Here is a 20,541-nt window from a genome sequence, read left to right on the forward strand (position 1 = left end):
TTTGCTTTATGCTAAACTTACAACGTTTAGATAACCCATCAACTAACAGAATCACTCCTCGCATCTTGCGTTTGTGCGCTCTTTCTCTGGCTTCTTCGTGAGCCATTTCAACCACCACTAACTTTTGTTTTTCCTATCACCATTTGGCCTTGTGCAATCTATTAAGCTCAACTTACGTTAGGCGGAATGTTGTATTTCTTAACTTGGCATCCACTTATCTAGTTGGGCATTTCTTTGCCATTGAGCGATGAAAGTTTAACCGCACCACTGGATGACAGTCCTGAATCACATAAGGACCTCGTCCTCTCTTGGTGAATTTAGCCTGGAACTCCTTGAGGGTGAAAACCAGAACTAAGTCGCCCAATTTAAACTCTTTAGTTATGATTCGGCTATCGTGGAATTGTTTTTGCCTTCTGTTTAATGTGTACATTCTTGTTACTGTAGCCAGTCTAGTTTCATCTAAAAGTTCGAGCTCTTCTAGCCTCTCTGACAGTTCATGTCCTGTCCAATTCAGCTCTTTTGCCACTCTTAAGGTTGGGATTAAAAATTCCATGGGCAATATAGCGTCTAGTCCAAACATCATGTTGAACGGTGTTGTCCCAATAGCTGTTTTATAAGCTACCTTGTATGCCCAAATGGCGGAATGTAATTTCATTTCCCAATCCGTTCTTGAATCACTCACAATCTTGGTCAATACTACGCCTAGTATCTTGTTCGTGCTTTCAGCTTGGCCATTTGCTTGTGGATAATAGGGTGCTGATTTCTTATGAATGACCATGAAGACCTCCAAAAGGTTTTCAATGATGACTGCATTCAAGAAGTGCTTTCCCCGATCACACTTATGATTTCAATCGGTAGGTCGTACCTTATAAACACATTTTCAAACAAGAACTTCACTATTGTGCGAGCATCGTTCTTCACTGTGGCTTTTGCCTCAATCCATTTGGTTACATAATCTGTGGCAACAATGATATATTGCACATGTATACGAGTAGCTGGTGGATCTATGGGTCCAATAAAATCAATTCCCCACTTAGCGCTTCTGCAGCTGCTACCCTCTCGATTACATGGTCCATTATTGGTAGAGGATAATTATCTTTTATGGTAGCAGCATTCACTTTTTTGAGATTAACGCACACATGTTTTCCATTCTTTTTGGGAACTACCACTAGTGGTGACACCCATTCAGTATGCTCGATCTCATAAATGAACCCCGCTTTTTTAAGCTTGTTAATCTCCTCATCAATTTTTTGAGCAAAGTCGTCATTGTATGAGTATGGATGTTGTTTGCAAGGCTTAGCATCATCGCGCATCGGAATAGTATGTTGACATACTTCCGGGTCTACTCCTTTCAAATCCTTGTAAGACCATGCAAAAACATCACGGTACTCATGCAATAACTGGACTATTGCATGTTCTTCTTGTTGATCAAGATCTGTAGCAATATATACTGGTCTTGGATCCTCCCCTAGAAAGGCAAGATCAACACGTTTCGCATCCTCAGGCCCATCATAAGATACACCTGGGGTGGTATTCATTCTAGCCGGCTTTTGTACCAGTATTTTTCTCTCCTCGACTGTGTACTTCTTACAGTGCGATGGAACACCCAATGATTTCTTATCTTTTTTCTCATCTGTGTCATTGTCTGTTTCCCATTTAGACAGACAATCTTTGAACTTGTCCTTGATTTCGTTGGTTTCTTTTGTTTTCTGTCTCTTTCTCATCAAGTGGTAATGATTTTTATTTTATTTCTTCTTTGGTTTATCAATCTCAAAAATTTGTGTTAGATAGCATCCTGATACCTTGTCTTCGATGCAATCATTAGCACCAACCCATTTTAGATATTGAGACTTCCCTTGATTGTCTAGCATGTGGTTATTTCCACTCTCGTCCTCTTGTACAGTCTTAATATGATTTAACCCAATGGTCTCAATGTCTTTAGGTTCAGTTGATTTGCCCTCTTTTTGTTTGTGACCTAGGTTTAGCTCAACTTGAATTTTCTTCCCATTCCTAAGTCTCATCGTGGTTTTCTTAAACTTCTTGGCAAATCTTCTCTCTTCTATTTGGTTTTCGTCCTTTTAACTCATCTTCTGAGAGAGGTTCATCTGATGCGTCATAGAATTTCATTCTCTTTTCCTTTCTATCCTAGGCTCCTTGTCATTTGACTCTTCTATCTTATTTTCATCCTTAATGTCCTCAATAGAAGAGATCTCCATTATGATCGGCATAACCGAAGCTTTTAGATTCTCCCTGCTTGTATTTTCCTACCATATCCTTGAAGAACCTGCTCTAGGTCCTTCTAAGATGATCTCTTCATCGTAACTACCACTAGTGATGTCAGACTCTTCCATCTCTTGAATCACTTGAACCATCCTCACAGATAGGATGTCATAACCCTCTTCGTCTCATAATGTTTGATAGCATGGACATTCGCGCACACATCTAAGGTAGCGAGAATATCACGCCATCCATGAGGCTCTAACTCATGTTATGGGAATGGCTCGGGTATGTAGTCTGATGATCTTGAAGTGTCAGCTCCATCACTACCTTCATCTATTCCACACAACCATAATGGCTTTCCTTGTACTAGCCATGATGGCACTGATTTGTCTTGAGCTACAGTGGAAATCATATCCTTGACAGGCGTATTAATAGCATCCTTGAAGGAATGATCTCTCAAATTAATGTGAGTAGTGGCACTTGGTTGACGTAGGTAGATGTAGTTATAGCCCCAGTCTTGAATCATTTTCAATTGATGCATGAATGGGTGACCTAGGATGATTTCATAGTTGGGCTTCCTTCCAAAATCCACAACCGCAAAGGTGTGTTCATACTCTATCCTGCATGAAGTCACAACTACCTACTCAAGCAAGCCGATAGGAGTTTTAATGAATCCATCCGCCAATTGAAGCTTCATCCATGTCTTTCTCAAGGCTGGTTTGTCCCAAGATTCCCATATTTGCTTGGTAGCTATTGCTACACCTGCCCCACTATCCAATATGGCTAAACTCTTGACTCCATTGAATTCAATAAGCAGAGTGGTGTTGCCATCCTCACCTTCACAGTAGTTTCCTACTTTGTTAATGGGAAATGGCTCATACTTCACTCTCTTTGTCATCTGATTATCCTTCAATGTCTCTTTTATTGTCATCATATGAGATGTTTGTATTCCCATCTTGGTCAATCATCTTACAACTTCCTGCCATAACTCTGGCTTCACCTTAAGCACATCTACCAATGGTAGCATTACTTTTACTGGTGTGGAAAGCAATGCTTGCAAATTGGTAGTATCTAGGACATTTGGAGTTGGGTGGTATTGCGTAGGAACCTTCCTAATGTCCTTATCACTATCATCATCTCCCTAGAAAGAAGGTAATTCTTTCATGGTCGAAGCCTTACTCGATTTGGACGAGGTGCAACCCTCCTGTACCTAGATTCTATCTCAATATTAACTTGTTCTTTATCTAGGTCTATTTCCGTGATAGGTGCTTTTCCTTTATTCTCTTTTTCCACATTCTTCTCCCTGATTTCATCCCAAAGAGTTTTCATCCAATCTTCTTCAGTTTCCTCTGGAAAACTATTTGTGGTACGAATGTTACGTTTTGTCTCGTAGGCTCAGCACCTTTGGGCGCTTTCTCTTTTGTCTTTATCATTTTTTTGTTTGCCCGTCTTCTTCTTCTTCTGGTTTTTTGTGATTCTCCCGTTTTGTTTTCTTTCCCAGAGACAAGATTCCCTGAACCACTAGGCACTTGTCCCATTTTCGATTTTGTTCATGTATGGCCCTCTATTGACCCCTGTTTGTCCATTTGTTTCCCCAATAGGGCTTGTGTACCCTCGATTAAGATTTCTAAATGTTTTGTTTCAAGCACTAGATTTGGGTAAGCTTTGAATCTCTCCTCATTGGTTTGGCTTGGTCTCAGTCTTGCTTCATAGGCATTTAACATAGCTTTTAAAGGCTCGCACTTTTTTCGCTAAGATCGACCCTCCCTCAGGTTGTCCTTTATTTTCTGAGGATTTTTCTTTTTCCTTGACCTCAATGTTAGTTTTTGCTTTTTCCTCACGACTTTTTTTTGCAGCGTCTTCTTTGTCTGCGTGCTTTTCACGAGTTTCACGAAGTCTTTTCAGACTTGCTTTCCTCGCTTGTCTGCAATTCAGCATCCTTTTGAGCCTGAGCTCTTGTGACTACAATCACTGGTGCGATTTCTTCACTTTCGTTTCCACTAGTTGATGGTAGGACTTCCACTATATTTAGCGTAGCCTTTCCTTTCTTGTCCGAATTCAGCGACAGTCAGAAACTAAGTGCTTGATTCCACATTCAAGACAATACCACGCAAGAGCTGGTATAGAAGAAGAGACGTTAGCAGGCTTAGGTTGTCATGGGTATGGGCAACTTATCAAATGGTCTCCCGAATAGTTGTAATAAGGTCCTAATGGTGCATTAGGAGCTCGTTTCGGAGCCATTGGCATTGGTGATCTTGCCTGACCCGCTATGAACATCAACGTGTTATAGTCCATACTAAACTGTCCTTCTTGATGACTTATCATTGGCATTGGTGCTGGCGTTGAACTGGGCATCCTCCACTTATCCAAACTTTCATCTTCTTGAGTCATATGGCATTACAAGCACGATAGCTCTTTCATGGTTATCATCTTGTTCATGATGACCTATGATCCGCACAGGTGTAGTCTTAGGCTAGTCTTAGGCAATGGAGTCTGTCTATCCAGCACAGGTATTGGTCGATCGCCTTCCATCCCTACATTGGCTACATTCCCCATCGCTTGTGCTCTTAAATAACGAATTCTATTATAGCAGTCTTCTGTTGTATGGTTACCCCATCTTTTATCAAAATCACACCATAGAGTAGGTCGCGCATCCGGTTTGTTCATCCCTGGATTTCTAGGCAAACACTGAGATGTAGCGTGATCAACCCCACAATGTCCATAGTTATACCTTCTATCCATTCGCCTTTACTCTATCGCAATTGGCGGTCCATACAATTGCTGCATTTTCTCCACGACTCCTTTCATTATTTGTTTGATTTGTGAATCAATTGATGAGGTGCTACTGCCAGCTTTTGAGCTCGTAGACTCCTTTGACTCTCCACGATCACAATTGTCATCATAATCTATTGCATCATTGATGCATTGATTCAGATTTTTGTGATGTTTCATGTACAATGCTGTGTGAAGTTCCTTATCCAACAAGCCCTCTAAGAAGATTGACACTAACCTTTCTTGACTTGGTATCTCCTCTTCAATACATCTCGACAAATATTGTCGCAATCGGTTAGCGCAGTCCGACTCGTATGACTTCTGCTTTAGCCCATGGATTTGTGAAAGCACATCATTCTTTAACCCCGTTTTCTAAAAGGTTGCTATGAAGTCTTTTTCAAGTGCTTCATACGTATGATAGTAGGATAGGTCCAATGTCTGAAACCATGACAGCGCATGACCTTCCAGTGTTAGTCCAAAGCCTTATACCTTGGTGTGGAGATCATGAACTTGCTCGGCTCTGGCAACTTGTTTAAAGCTTGCCACGTGATCGTAAGGATCACCTAAACCATTAAACTTCTTGACCCACTTTTGAAAGTTAGCTGGTCTAACCTTCCACGATTCGAATGTTCCTCGTCCTAGAGCGAAGGTGCTTGTTTCTTCCCTAGGATCCGAGAACCTGACTGTGGGTCTGAATGAACCACTAGGCCTCATTGGCCTAGTGGTGTGCTAGTGACCCCTTCCTTTCCTAGCTCAAAGGCTGGAATGATATCTAGGCTCTGATAGTAGCGGTGCACTTGGTATTATTCTTGCTTCACTTCTCTCATGAGCTTTTGAGCTTGCGACTTCCGAGCCTTGATTGTGCAATCTAGAACCTCCCATTCGATCCTTAGATCCCTCTTTGGTCTGGTGACTTCCTTCAAGTCCCGAATGTGCAACAACCTTTGGTGCTAACTCTGGTATAGGAAATCCATGCCATGTCATTCCTTGTGCAGTGCGTTGATCCATAAATTCGAAGATAACTCCGAATTTATCCACGATGATTGGCAATAAGTGCATGGTCTGCACTCCTTGTAAATACACATATAAGACTTTGTCTTCTTGGATTGTGCTTGGATCCGGATTTCTCGTGAAATAACAAGTCTTTGTATCATCTGTCTCCTTGAAGTACAAGGCCATGCTTGGATCATCCACTAGCACTCTTCGTGTCCTTATAATGTTTAAGAGTTTCATTTCATCAGAATCCCCATATGGTGGTTCTTCCTCCTTGATTCCCTTTATCGTTTGTCCCCACTTGTCGACACTCTCTGGATCCTTCACCCACTACATAGCGCACACCCTCCTGACCCATATACAAGTCTCCTTGGTAATTAACCCATGGAGGTGCATTGAAAGCAGTCGGATGGTCTCCAATCTTTACTACCCATCGGTCCATCGGATCTCCGTAAAGCGGTGCTTCATGAGCATTCGTTTTAGCATACACCAGGAGAGAGAAGGAAGAGCTAGTGAAGAAGCTAGTCATGTAAGAATGATGCAAAATGAACCCATGAGCATGGAGATGAGTTGTGGGGCTGAAAGGGCAGCCATGGAAGCTTGCAAGAAGATGTGAAGGGCTGAAATTTTGGCGCTTTTGAGAGATGACCCAAATTCATGCATTTTCCCCCTTCTAGAGAGAGAGTAAGTGAGGTAGGTGGCCCAAAAGTCAAGCTAGCCCACTTGCATGGCTTCACTTTTCCACCCTTCTAGGCTAAAAAACTCATGGGGGTGTGTATCTACCTAAAAGTGAGTGAGAGTCCACCTAAAAGTGGCTAGTTCCCATGAGGAGCCTTGAATGCTCTGATACCAGTTGTTGGGGTTGCTAAGGTGGGTGCACACATGTACCATTCATGACAATAATAGTAGAGAGAGAAGAGAAAAACGCCTTCTTGAAATAGAGCTTGATTATAGGAGAAATGAGATACAAATGAGATGCTTACAAGCATGAGAGGTGTCCTCTTATATAGGCTTTAGCATAGAGGTTCTAGAATGATCTAGGCATAGTTCCCACATGGCTAAGTAGGAAGTGTGAGCAACATGTGTTTACTCAACATTTCTAGTCCTAAAGAAGCAACAAAACTTGACCAATTCTATACACTTGTATACTAACTATGGAGTGCTACTAGACTACTCTAGTCTAATACTAGCTTTTATACACACAGGCACTCTAATTACTCAGCAAAAAAACTCAAAACTGTGCAGTTCCGCTAGGTTGTCAGCCGTTCTCTCTAGCAATTTGGATGTTCCAAACTAGTCCAAATGAGATGAAATTTCACCCCTAGGCTAATTAAGGCATGCCCAACACAATGTTAAGGTCAAAATCAGCTATTTCCACACTTTTGACACAATTGTATTTGTGTCAAAAAGTGCTCAAATGCAACTTTTGATCACACCAGTTGATTCCCTATGTCTTGTAGATTCCCAATATGGTTTTTTTTCCAAAATTGATCAATTTTGATAGGTCAAATGCCAGATACTGGTTCCGTTCCTGCAGATCAAATCTGGCTATTTGGCAAGGCAAATGATGTGCAAACTTGATGAAAATTGTATATTTGTGTTGTACTAAGCAAGAACAATAAGATGGTATGCTCAAATTTCACCAGATCTACAAAAATGACACAAACGCGTTTGTGTCAAAAGTGAAGATTTTGCACTTTTGATCTTGCTACTGGGTTCTACTATGCTTGGGCTATCCACAGTTACTTTCTCAAGAGAAAATGACCACTTTTGCTATGTCAAATGATCAATCTTAAGTCCGCTCTAAACACCTAGAATCTGGCAGTTTAATAGTGAAAATTTTGCTCAAATCCAAAACAAATTGCACAATAGAGATGTACTAAGCATAGGGAACAAGTGTGTGAGGTCAAATCCAGCAGATCTGAGAAAAATGACAAACACGTTTGTGTCAAATTTCTGAGTTTTGGCACTTTGACAGCTCAGGTAGGTTCTCTATGCAAAGTAGATCCTAAATCTCTTTTCTCATGAAATTTGGACTTGATTTGCCTATTCAAACACTTAGTTTTCTCTTTTTGCTCTCTGATAGCGTTTTTGCACTTTGATGTTGAAAACTGATGTCAAATAAGGTGATGTCTTGGGACTACAATCCACTATATGTCTACAACCTATTCTATGAATCGACTCGTAAATTGAGTGTTTAAAACTCGCTTTTAGGCTCAGTTTTGTGTTTTGGTCAAGTTATGGTCAAACTAGCCAATTGCAAAGTTTTTCGCACACATTCAACCTTAAAAATCTACTTACTCCTACTCCTAAACACTAATCTAACAATGCAAAAAGATTTCAAGCTACAAAATGTACATGGAAACCAAAAATCAACACGTTCGGATGACTTTCGTCTCCGAAAAGGCTATGACAAACTTCACTCAAAACCTTAAGCAAAGCTGCATCAAAATCCTTCACTCTTCACTCTACTAGCACCTGACGACTCCTTAACAAGTCTACGACCTCAAAGTCACATACTCTAAGGCCTACTAGCTAAAAAAGAATGTGACGCACTCTCCAAGTCAGTGAGCAAAGGACGAGCGAGTGAACTGTTTGATTCTCAAGCTAAGGTCACATCCCCGCTGACAACGGTGCCAGATGTCCTCGCCATCACTCTCGCATGGAGCGACTGCGAATCGTGTCAATACAGTGGCCTATGCGGCAACGCACATATAATGTCAATACCGTAGGGGACCCATAGCTATGGACAATCAGAGGCCACACTAGATTGTCAGTCTAGGTGAATCAAACACGCCAAATGCAATGAGAATATACATATGAGCTCACGCACGCACCTATGGATAGTAATTATTGATATGCTAATGAGATGCAGTCCAAATCATCATTCTATGACAAGTCATGAAATACCTAAGATACCAGGACTCTATCCATGCCTTCAAAATCACCAGATGCGGAGAAGTCATAATTCAAGTGCACGACGCAAGTAGAGAGCACGAATGCAGATCTACAAGGATTTGGCACACTAAACCATGATCTCTATGCATACACTAGTGTCCTAAGGTGTAAGGAAGCTATCCCTAAGACTTGGTCCAAATCCGGCAGCGTTTCGGTACCAAAACATGCACGTGACACAATTGTGTATCACACGGAAATGTGTCAATAAAATGATGATTTGGTCTATATCCTCATTCTACTAGTCGCAAGGATCCCATATGTGGTCTTATGTCGAAAAATGGTATTTTCTACTAGCGGCTATGGCCACGAATAGATCGCATGCACATGCAATAACTACGACGCACACACGAACTCTAACGATGCATGCGCACATCAAAATCAAGCAAACACATTAAAGAACACATACATGAAAGCTCACTATAAAATACTCACTCATTTGCACATAGGATGCGCTAGAAAATCACCGCACACTTTTGACAAGCTCAACTCTTCAATTCTCCTCAAAACTTGTACAAGAGAATGGTCCTTTGAAATTATAAATGCCGGTATATATATGCAGCAGTGTTGGCTAAGAATGTATCACTCCTCCGCTATCAGAGTCTCCTAGTATATCTCATATTTACAAGTTGGAAGCCGTATTAGCCCCTGAATTACAAAATTTGATGGGATTTTTTAATATACAAATGGTTTTCGCCGATAACATTTGGCTTTGTATAACGTGACGAAACAATAGTAGAGCTCTTTCTTTGATTTTCATGCTTGTCATCAGTGTTACTTGAAGTGTGGTATTATCCCTCTTTAAGGGATAAGTTGAGACATTGAAGTCAGGCTCCTTGAGGATTTGCAAAGTCAACGCTTTTGCTTTTTGTAGTGGATTGATATTTAAGGGGGGTTGGATTCAAGGAATCCACTTGCCTTTGCTTTCTAATAAAGGTGCTAATTTCGTAGGAGTGGGGCCTTCCATTAGAGCTGGAAGTTTTGGTAGTCTTTGCTTTGTAGGCTTGCATGAGGTTGCTGGGGAACCAACTTGGTAACACTTGTGTTAACCATGGGCTACATTGTTGGGGAGCATATTCAGGGTGCGTTGACAGGAGTATTGGTATGTGTTTTAGCTCTTTGGTTTCCTCCTTGATTGTTGTTGATGGTTGTGGAGACATTACTAGGTTTTGGTGAGGCTTTCTTCTTGTGTACCCAGATGTGGGTTGTGCCTTGATAATAGCCTTGTTTTTGCAAGAGGGATTTAGGTATCCATCTCTTTTGAGAACTTGGAGCATGAGCTTCGATTTTGGATTTCTTTTTGTAATGATTGGGGTTGATTAAAGCTTCACCATGTGTCGAGGCTTTTTGGTACATAGGTGTAAGTGACTCTTGGTAGTAGCCAGATTTTACATGAATGGTGTTCAAGATAGTCATAGCCTTGTGCTTTGCAGATTTGAGAGTCAGACATGTGTGCTATTGCTAGGTGTGTCTACAATCCAATACAACTATTGGAACTTGTTCTGATCTCTCTGAACACTAGGTTTAGAGGTTGTCTTCATCTTTGTGAAAGATGACAAATATCTCTTCCTTGATTCATTTGGCAAATGTTTTGGTATATGTGGATGGCCTCTACCTGCTAGGTTTAGTGTCCTTCTTCATTGGTATTGTGTGTTGGCATATCATCAGACCTGCACCTTTCAAGTCCTTTTACGACTAGGCAAACACGTTTGGGTACTTTTAGAATCTTAATTAACAGCTTTTCTTTGTTTGGAGATTTAGATCCATAGTAATATAAGCTGGTCGAGGCTCTTCTCCCTCTTTAGCCAAGTTTATCCTTTTTGCATCTTATGGATTGACCAAGCTTCTCAAGAGTTCTTTTTGGCTATTGTATCACTATTTTCCTTTCCTAGATCTTGAAGTGAGAAGGTACATTGATCCCATCCTCCTTGTCAGTTTTTGTGTCCATTTCGGTGGTCCACACTTCCTTAACTTCTCTTTTTAGCTCATTGCATTTTTCACGAAGTTCCTTGGTTATACATAATCGTGAACCATGCAAAAGGAATCCTTCCTTTAGTGAGAAAGGTTCATGGGCTTTATCACTCTCTAAATCTGCCATAATAGAGGTAAAGTCTTCATCTTGTGCATACTTGTTAATCATGCTTTCAAGGTCATGATTATATGCTATGGAGACTGCATTTACTCTAGGCCTTCGCAAGAGTGCATCCACATTTACTCTAGGCCTTCGCAAGAGTGCATCCGCAACCACATTTTGCTTTCCACGAACATGGGCTATGTGGAAATGGAATTGTGAGAGAAAATTAGCCCATCTCATTTGCTTGTCAAAAAGCTTAGTTTGCACAAGGAAATAATGCTTTGGTGATCTGTATGCATTATGAAGGGTGTACCTAACAAGTAATGCTTCCAAGATGGGAGGCCCTCCTTGTTCTATTTTCCTCTGATTGGTCTTTCATTTCATGTTTGATTTCCTGGTTTCATTTTTGTCTTGTTGATTTCGATGCTAAGTAGTGTCCTCTATCTTTGCCCTCAACACAATCTTGTGCATTTACTAGCATCGAAAATTGCCTTTTTCCATAGATGTGAGGCATCTCCTTTCATCTTTGGCCCTTTGATTTGACTTTGTTTATGTTGTTATTCTCTCGATCCCAGTTCGAAGGTTTGGTTGGAACTATTTCTACTTCTTTTCCTTCCCTAAGCTTCATTGTAACTTTTGTTTCTTGAGGAACTTCTTTTGTGAGCTCTTCAAATTCATCTGATGCATCGTAATACAGCTCAATTTCATTCCTCTCATTTTTGTCTTCACTTATGTCTCTAATGGAGACTTCCTCCTCTCGTATCCCAATTTGCCTTAATGCACTGTCTCCACCGTTCTCCTCTAGCTCTAAGGAATTGTTTTCCCTTCGGTTTTCTAGTAATGGAGACTTCCTCCTCTCGTATCCCAATTTGCCTTAATGCACTGTCTCCATCGTTCTCCTCTAGCTCTAAGGGATTGTTTTCCCTTCGGTTTTCTAGTATTTTTGTTTCGATTTCAAGGACTACTCGTATCATTTGCAATGGTGGTATGAGATCGTCACCCTCGTCTCATCTCGATAAATTTTGTGAGGTAAATATCATTGACACACACATCTAGCGTGTCTAGAATGTCTGTCCATCCTGCTGGCTCAAACTCATCTTCAGGGAATGGATCCATCACATAAGCATCATTATCATTTATTTCGTCATCCTATGCTTTATCTGTCCCTTCCTCTTGAAAGCTTCACACATCTATATCTCCTTGTGAACTTAACCAAGATGGTATTAAGGATCTCTCCCTAGTGGTGGTGGCTGACACAAAGCCTTCCATTGGAGTTCTAGCATCTCGATAAGAGTGATTAACAAAATTAGTTTGGGTGATGGCACTCTATTGCCGTAAATAGATATAGTTTAAACCCCAATCTTAGATCACTTGAAGCTACCACATGTACGATCATCCCAAAATGATATCATAGTTTAGATTTCTCCCAAAATATACCACTCAAAACGTGTGCTTGTATTCAACTCTACATGAAGTGACTAGTACTCTTTGTAGAAGCCCTATGGGTCTCTCAACATAACCATCAGCCAATTGTAATTTCATCCATGTTTTCATTAAGGCTGGTTTTTCCCACTATTCCTAGACATTTTTGTAGCAATGGCCACACCTACCCCACTATCTAGGATAGTTAAGGTGCTATGACCCTCATATTCCACAGGTAGGGTTGTGTTTCCATCCCACCCTCCATAATATTCACTCACTTTATTGAGTGATACTGGTTCGACAACTCTCTTGACTTTGTCATTTCTTATGGTGGGGATGGAATCTGAGGTAGGTACTTGAATACCCATCTTCTTTAAGTACTTTCCAACATCCTTCCACAAGTCAAATCTAAGTATGTCCGCCAAGGGTAGCGTACACTAGATAGGTGTTGCCATCAATGCCAATAAATTAACCACATCTAGAATTGGAGGTGTTTCAAGTTTGAGAGATGGAAGCTTTTGTATATCTGAGTGAGCTTTGTAGTCCCTTATAAAAGACGGTAAGGTCTTCAAGGTTTCTGCTTTGCTTTTCTCTGACTTTTTCGAGCCCACGTCTCCATTTTCCATTTTGACTTCCAATTCTAAGGTCCTTTGATCAAAATTCACTTTGAGTACATGTGACGTTGGTTCCAAAAAGACTTCTTCTTTCCTTTTCCTATCACTCATGTTTCCCATTCCATTTTCGACCATTTTTGGTATCCCAAGCAATATCAACCCATTTGCTATCTCAAATGACTTAATTGGCCCTTCATGCTCAATAGGTGGTTTTGGTTTCATTTGATCCATCAAGACTTGGGTGGCCTCTACTATCTTTTGGTACATTTCCAATTGTTTGGCCTCTTGAACAAGATCAGGGTATTGTTTCCATCTTTCCTTAAGAGTTTCTAAGTGTTTCATGCTCTCTCTGCTTCTAATCTCTACACATACCATACTTATTACATTACTTAAGGCCACGGAGAAGATCCTAGGCTTCACACAAGCCGAGCAGAGGGTTTTGTATAAGGCCAATATTGATGATCATATACCTCTCATGTCTTCTCCTTCTCTCTGTAGGTACTCTTAGCTCATGTAGCCTGGTAATCATTAAGAAGGGGACTTTGGTCAATTGTCGGGGCAAAGTTCTAAAGTGGCTAGGCTATTAGATTATAAGGTTCTAAAGCCCTCCTAATCCTGTGCACAAGAAGGCAGGGCTCTTTATAATTGTAATATCTCTCTACTTGGAGAAATAATACAAAGTTCTTTTGAGGGGGTCTCCCTCATGAAATCCGACCCTTTGTGTAGCAATCTTTTATTGCTGCACTATTTTTGTCAATTAAATTAAGTCTTTGCCATAAGATATTTGATTACATTGGTATCAGAGCTTAGGATTTCTTTCCTTTTGAAAAAAGGGACATTCCAAAGACATTCCATGAAGGTAGGAATGCTTAGAAGCTAAAGCAAGAGGAACTGAGAGGTATTAACTTCTCCCTATTGCATTTAGAGAGTGGGGGGGAGCTCCTAACTTAATAATACACCTCTTTGAAGGATACCTATGTTTTTGGTATTATTGAGCTTGAGAAAAGCCTCTAAAGATTAGTCATCTAGGGGAGTCACATTGTTATGCCCCACTCCTCTATTTTGGTTTATATGCAAAAACCTCACTCCACGTGTGGGTATCTAAGGCATTTCTAGACTACTAAAGATAAGGAAACAATAGGACCTGAAGATGAAATTAATGATATAGATTGGTAAAGCATTAATTTTCTTGATGATGATGAAGCTAACAAAAGCATGATGGCTATTCGCTATTTTGCTTGCATGTTACAAGAAGCGCAGAATAATCCAAATCTATGACTAGCCATGCAAGCTCGGTTGTTTTGAGCAATGAATTGATCCCTTCTTCTCAAGAAGAGAGCTCTCGCTCTCTAAAGCAGTAGGAATCGCCACAAAGGAGAGGAAGAAATTATTTTTGAGATGGGAAAAGATCTTCTCTTAGAGGGAGAAGAAGAACTGCTTCTATGGGAAACCAAAAGCCATGGTAAAGAGAAGATAAATCTAGTGATACTAAGGATGAACAAGATGAGGGGAAGAAATTGGACCATCGTGAGCATTCCGATGACGAGATGCCACCAAGACAATGACATCCAAAGTTCATGCTATGAAACAAAGACATCTAAGCTCCAACCATCCTCTTCCAAAAAGCAAAGTAATGAGAGGAGACACCCTCAATAAAGAAGGAGGAAGTCACCCTCTCCTCCTCCTTCTTCATCTAACTCTTCTAGCTTGGATTTGTGTGCACAAGAAGCTACCTATTCTCATAGAAGGAAAGGACATAGATATGCACATCTCACTTGGAAAAATGTCAGCGACCTCCAAAAGTTCAAGGAAGAAGGGAAAAGCAGCACCTTCCTATGATGGAACTTATTGTAATACGGATAAAGTACTTAAATTTATCCAGTAGTTTTATGTGGCTTTTGAAAGCGAGTACTTAACTAACCACTCTTAGTTTATGTCCTTTTTACTCACTAGTGTTATTGTTGAGAGGTAGCGATTGTGGTTGTGCAATGCTACATTGATATGGGTGATGGATGATGGGTGAGTTGTGGAACACCTCGATTAAGAGGGGGTGTTGAGAGATATAATCGCGGTGTTGTGTGTATGTGAAAAAGCACCCTAGAGGTGCAAGATATTGTGTGTATGTGTGTATGTGGGAAAGCACCCTAGAGGTGCAAGATATTGTGGTGAGATAGGAATGCCACATGTAATATTGCATGGTGTGTGAGTGTTGACCAAAAGAGTGGAAAAGGAGTTGCCACATGGATGATGATGTGTAAAGTGGGATAAGGCTAGAGAGCCTATATCATTGTATGGTTCATTGTGAAATGCAATAGAAGGGAATAGTGTTGAGTGTGCAATCTCTCTCTCTCATGGAGTTTTTAGTGTGGTTTAATCCACCTTAATCTTCTGCTTAATCTATGTCCTTCACCATGATCAATCCCATTTCTAGAAGTGTTGAGAGGTAGCGATTGTGGTTGTGCAATGCTACATTGATATGGGTGATGGATGATGGGTGAGTTGTGGAACACCTCGATTAAGAGGGGGTGTTGAGAGATATAATCGCGGTGTTGTGTGTATGTGAAAAATCACCCTAGAGGTGCAAGATATTGTGTGTATGTGTGTATGTGGGAAAGCACCCTAGAGGTGCAAGATATTGTGGTGAGATAGGAATGCCACATGTAATATTGCATGGTGTGTGAGTGTTGACCAAAAGAGTGGAAAAGGAGTTGCCACATGGATGATGATGTGTAAAGTGGGATAAGGCTAGAGAGCCTATATCATTGTATGGTTCATTGTGAAATGCAATAGAAGGGAATAGTGTTGAGTGTGCAATCTCTCTCTCTCATGGAGTTTTTAGTGTGGTTTAATCCACCTTAATCTTCTGCTTAATCTATGTCCTTCACCATGATCAATCCCATTTCTAGAAGTGTTGAGAGGTAGCGATTGTGGTTGTGCAATGCTACATTGATATGGGTGATGGATGATGGGTGAGTTGTGGAACACCTCGATTAAGAGGGGGTGTTGAGAGATATAATCGCGGTGTTGTGTGTATGTGAAAAAGCACCCTAGAGGTGCAAGATATTGTGTGTATGTGTGTATGTGGGAAAGCACCCTAGAGGTGCAAGATATTGTGGTGAGATAGGAATGCCACATGTAATATTGCATGGTGTGTGAGTGTTGACCAAAAGAGTGGAAAAGGAGTTGCCACATGGATGATGATGTGTAAAGTGGGATAAGGCTAGAGAGCCTATATCATTGTATGGTTCATTGTGATATGCAATAGAAGGGAATAGTGTTGAGTGTGCAATCTCTCTCTCTCATGGAGTTTTTAGTGTGGTTTAATCCACCTTAATCTTATGCTTAATCTATGTCTTTCACCATGATCAATCCCATTTCTAGAATCTTAACAGTTATTAGGGCGAAAGAAGTATGGTTCCCACCACATGTGTGTGGACCATTGTACACTAAACAAGAACACTATCAAGAATAGATTTCTGATTGCACGGATTATGGATCTATTTAATAAGTTTTAAGGATCTCCCTACTTCAGTAGGATAGATCTCAAAAGCAATTATCATGAGATCTGCATCATACCCGAAGATATTCATAAGATCGCATTTCGCACTACATTTGGTCTTTATGAGTTTCTTGTGATACCATTTGGACTCACAAACACACCAGCTATGTTCAATCATATGATGGATTGTATCTTAGATGGTATTCTTTGATGAGATCAGAGTCTACTCCAAAACCTTAGAAGCACACAAGGATTATCTCAAAGGGGTTTTTCAAGAACTGTGAGATAATATGCTCTATGTTCATGACAAAAAGAGTGCATTCTTTTTGCAAGAAATTGGATACTTGGGCCATATTATCGCTAAGGAAGGTATCTGTATGGATCCTGGCAAGCTTGAGGTAATAGAAGACTAGCACCAACCCAAGACTCTTCGTGTGAGCTAAGGAGATTTATTGACCCCTCCAAGCCATTTGAGGTCCACTGTGATGCATTATGCGATGATTGCCTATGGACAGTCCTTTTGCAAGAAGGACATTCTATTGCATATGAAAGCTGCCACTTACATCCTGGAAGAATACATCTTGGGATCTTTTAAAAGGCTAGGTAATCGAAGACTAGCACCAACCCAAGACCCTTCGTGTGAGCTAAGGAGATTTATTGACCCCTCCAAGCCATTTGAGGTCCACTGTAATGCATGTGATGATTGCCTATGGGCAGTCCTTTTGCAAGAAGGATATTCTATTGCATATGAAAGCTGCCACTTACATCCTGAAGAATGCATCTTGGGATTTTTTAAAAGGCTAGGTGTGTGTGCTATTTATGGGTGTTATACTCATATAAGGGCATGTTAGTCCCTATGAGAAAAGAAGATTTCTCCCCAAATAGCTCCCAGCAATATAAGAGCAAGGGTAGGATGATTACCAAAGATATGCTTTCACTAGGAAAGGAAAGGAGTCAATGAATGGCACAAAAGGTTGGAGGAGAAGGTGCATGCAACGAGAGGATAAGGCAAAGTATATTCTCAAACCTCAAAGGAGATTCCTCTCGATAAGAGACATAAGTTTTCTTTTACATAAATACTGCACTTAATGGAGAACTGATTTGAAGATGATGGTTTTGATTCCATCATGGCCGAGTTGCAAGCTCATGATCTGTACTCCCTAAAGATGGATGAGTTGGTGTAACCAAGGAGCTCAACAACATGATTGTGTTTGAGTCTTAGTCACCCCAAAATGCAACCATTGTGGAATGCTAGCTATCATGTAAGCCATACAGGCGCACTTCTATCGGCTAATCATACGTCGCGACATCCATAACTATATTTCTAAATGTATAGCATGTCACAAGTTGAAGTATGAATATGGTAAGCGACTATGATTGCTACAGTTGTTGCCTATTCATGGCACTCCATGTAGGGATTGGAAAGCATCATGGCCTATTAAGTCTAACAATCTTAGAAGCAAACAAAGGATGACAAGTCACCTCTAAAAAGGATTGTTTGGAATAAAGGACATAAGAATGAACTTTGCTTACAAGCTATGATGGAGAGTAACCATGGGTAAGTTTACTATGGGTAAGTTTCTCTTATGTTTTGATTGTAGATACAATTAAAGGTCCCACCTCTCCTCATATGGACCAAAAGATTATGTTTGCTGTGTTGAGTACATACATGATAAATGAGTGTATACCACCCAGGAAAAGTACACTTCACACTACTCAACAAAGGCAAAAGTAGGCGACAAGCATGGAGAGATGCTTTCTCTTAACTCTAGCCTAATGAATGGGTAATACATAAGCCCTTCAAGATTCAAACTAGTCACACTAGAAATTCGAGCTAAAAAGGTAATCACATTGGCCAACAAATGTTTTATGGAAAATGGGACAAATGAAGTTTGTGAGTGGCAAATGAACCCCAATCCACTACAAGAAGCTTAAGGACATCCTATCGCCAGAAGAAATTCTGGTGGCACGAGGATAAGTAATTACGCATTAGTACAATATTTTGTTAATTTTTTTTTAAGTTTCATGAAAATCATCTTGTTACTTTTGAAATGTGTAAAAGTCTCGAACACAACCTAAGGGGGTAGTACAATGAAAAGTGTACTAACGAAGAAGAATAAAAATGTTCTTTCATTTTATAAGTTATTCTTCTTATGGATTTAATTAGAAGAAGCCAAAGTGCATGCAAAAAGAAACACACTTGCGGCGGCAGACCTTGTCTCTCAAGCACCGAGTAGACTTGCAACCTACTGTGGATGGTCTTATGGCTAAATGAGAAAACAAGCTTGTGGCAATTTGTGTCTCTCAAGCACTGAGTAGAGTAGCCATATATTGCAGAAAGTGTTTCACTTAAAGAGGATCAAAAGCGAGATGGGCTAGATTAGTGAGAGGAAAATTGTAACCTTGTTGTTAATTTCTTGTAGCAATTTTATTGGTTTAAAATAACAATTGCAGAAAATCAACGTAACCATTGCCAAGCATCACTTATGATTAGCTTATTTAAATGTAACTTCCGCACTTATTGGATCTTGGTCTTATCCTATTGCATGTGACTCATAATTCATTTGCATGCACACGCACATACTAACATGCCTAAACCATAATGGTTTACTTAGCCTTTCTAGATGCCATCTTTGTGAAGAAGAAAAATGATTATAGCATGCGAATCAATCATTTAGAGAATGCTACCAATGAGTTTAGCCATTATTGCTCTTCACTTTTAGATACATGCATAGCATTTACCAATTATCACGCATGAATAATCGCATAGAAAGCGCTAACAGTGGATAACCACCTGCTCCTCTAGCACATGCGTAGCAACGTAAATGAAAAGAAATTACACAAGACACCACGATGAGGGCCGCATTTATGAGGCTGCCCCCCCTCGAAAGGCTTTGTATTAATCAAGTCGCTTAAAGCTTACATCAATAAAGGATGGCTTATGCTTGAATTAATACTTCCTAGGGACTATTCCTAGGGACTATGGAGGCTAAGATCTCCATAACCCCTTGTCATGCTGCCTCCTTCGACACCTGCAAGCTTCATTCTCCTCTTCTCAAGGCCTCAATGATCACAAAGGACCAAGAGCTCCTACGGACAAGGAAAAGATTACTTATGGCTTAATTACTGTAAATTAGACTAAGAAAGAGGCTACCAAGGCTAGGGGAGAGCATGAACCAAGCTTATATGTGCGTAGAGGATGAAGAGAGCTTTCTCTAGAGCCCCCCCATGCATGCATTGGCGCCCCATGTATGGAGATACAGCTACTTTTCCAACTCGATTTGGAAAAGTGAGCTTTTTTCTCACTTTAGTACCCAAAAAGTAGGGTGCTGCCCAAAAGTAGGGCTCCACCCCTACTTTTTGTTGGCGCCTCATCTTGGGGTGCCTTGGGACACAAGCCAGGCCCCAATCCCATTTGCCTAGCCATAATTTGGTCCCTCCATCCCATCCGCCCATGGTTCTAGCCCTTGTTCCCGCCCCGACAACCATAATTTATCCGTTTCGAGGTCATATTTAACCCATTTTGACTTCTGAAAAGCATGTAGAAGTCTTGGTTAAATTTCCTAGGCACTTTTGCAACTTGCATTTATCACTAGGCACTTCACATTGCCCGCATGCACTTGTTTGCAGCCTTATCCATGAGCTTTTCTATTGTTTCTCTCTCTCGAGTGATCAATTCTAGAGAGAGAAAGTCATTTAAAAGCTAAGATATTCATCAAAATTAAATTTCGATGACATTACCCCTCTTAAAACCATAGTCGTCTTCGACTATGTTGTCATGTGGGGAAAATGAAAGCCCATTTATACTCGGGATTCACATTTGAGTATATCTTATATTCGTGAACTAGATGGCTAATCTAGTAGGTGCTTAGGTGACGAAATCAGCGCGCTAAGCTAAGACATAGTTACTATTTGTCACTCCGCATGCACATTTGAGTGATGATCTCATTCCTGGACTAGATAATAAGTCTAGTAGGTGCTTAGAAGATGAA

Source organism: Cibotium barometz, chromosome 26 (genome assembly GCF_041138505.1).
Source record: "Cibotium barometz isolate CiBa-2024 chromosome 26, ASM4113850v1, whole genome shotgun sequence".
NCBI lineage: Eukaryota > Viridiplantae > Streptophyta > Polypodiopsida > Cyatheales > Cibotiaceae > Cibotium > Cibotium barometz.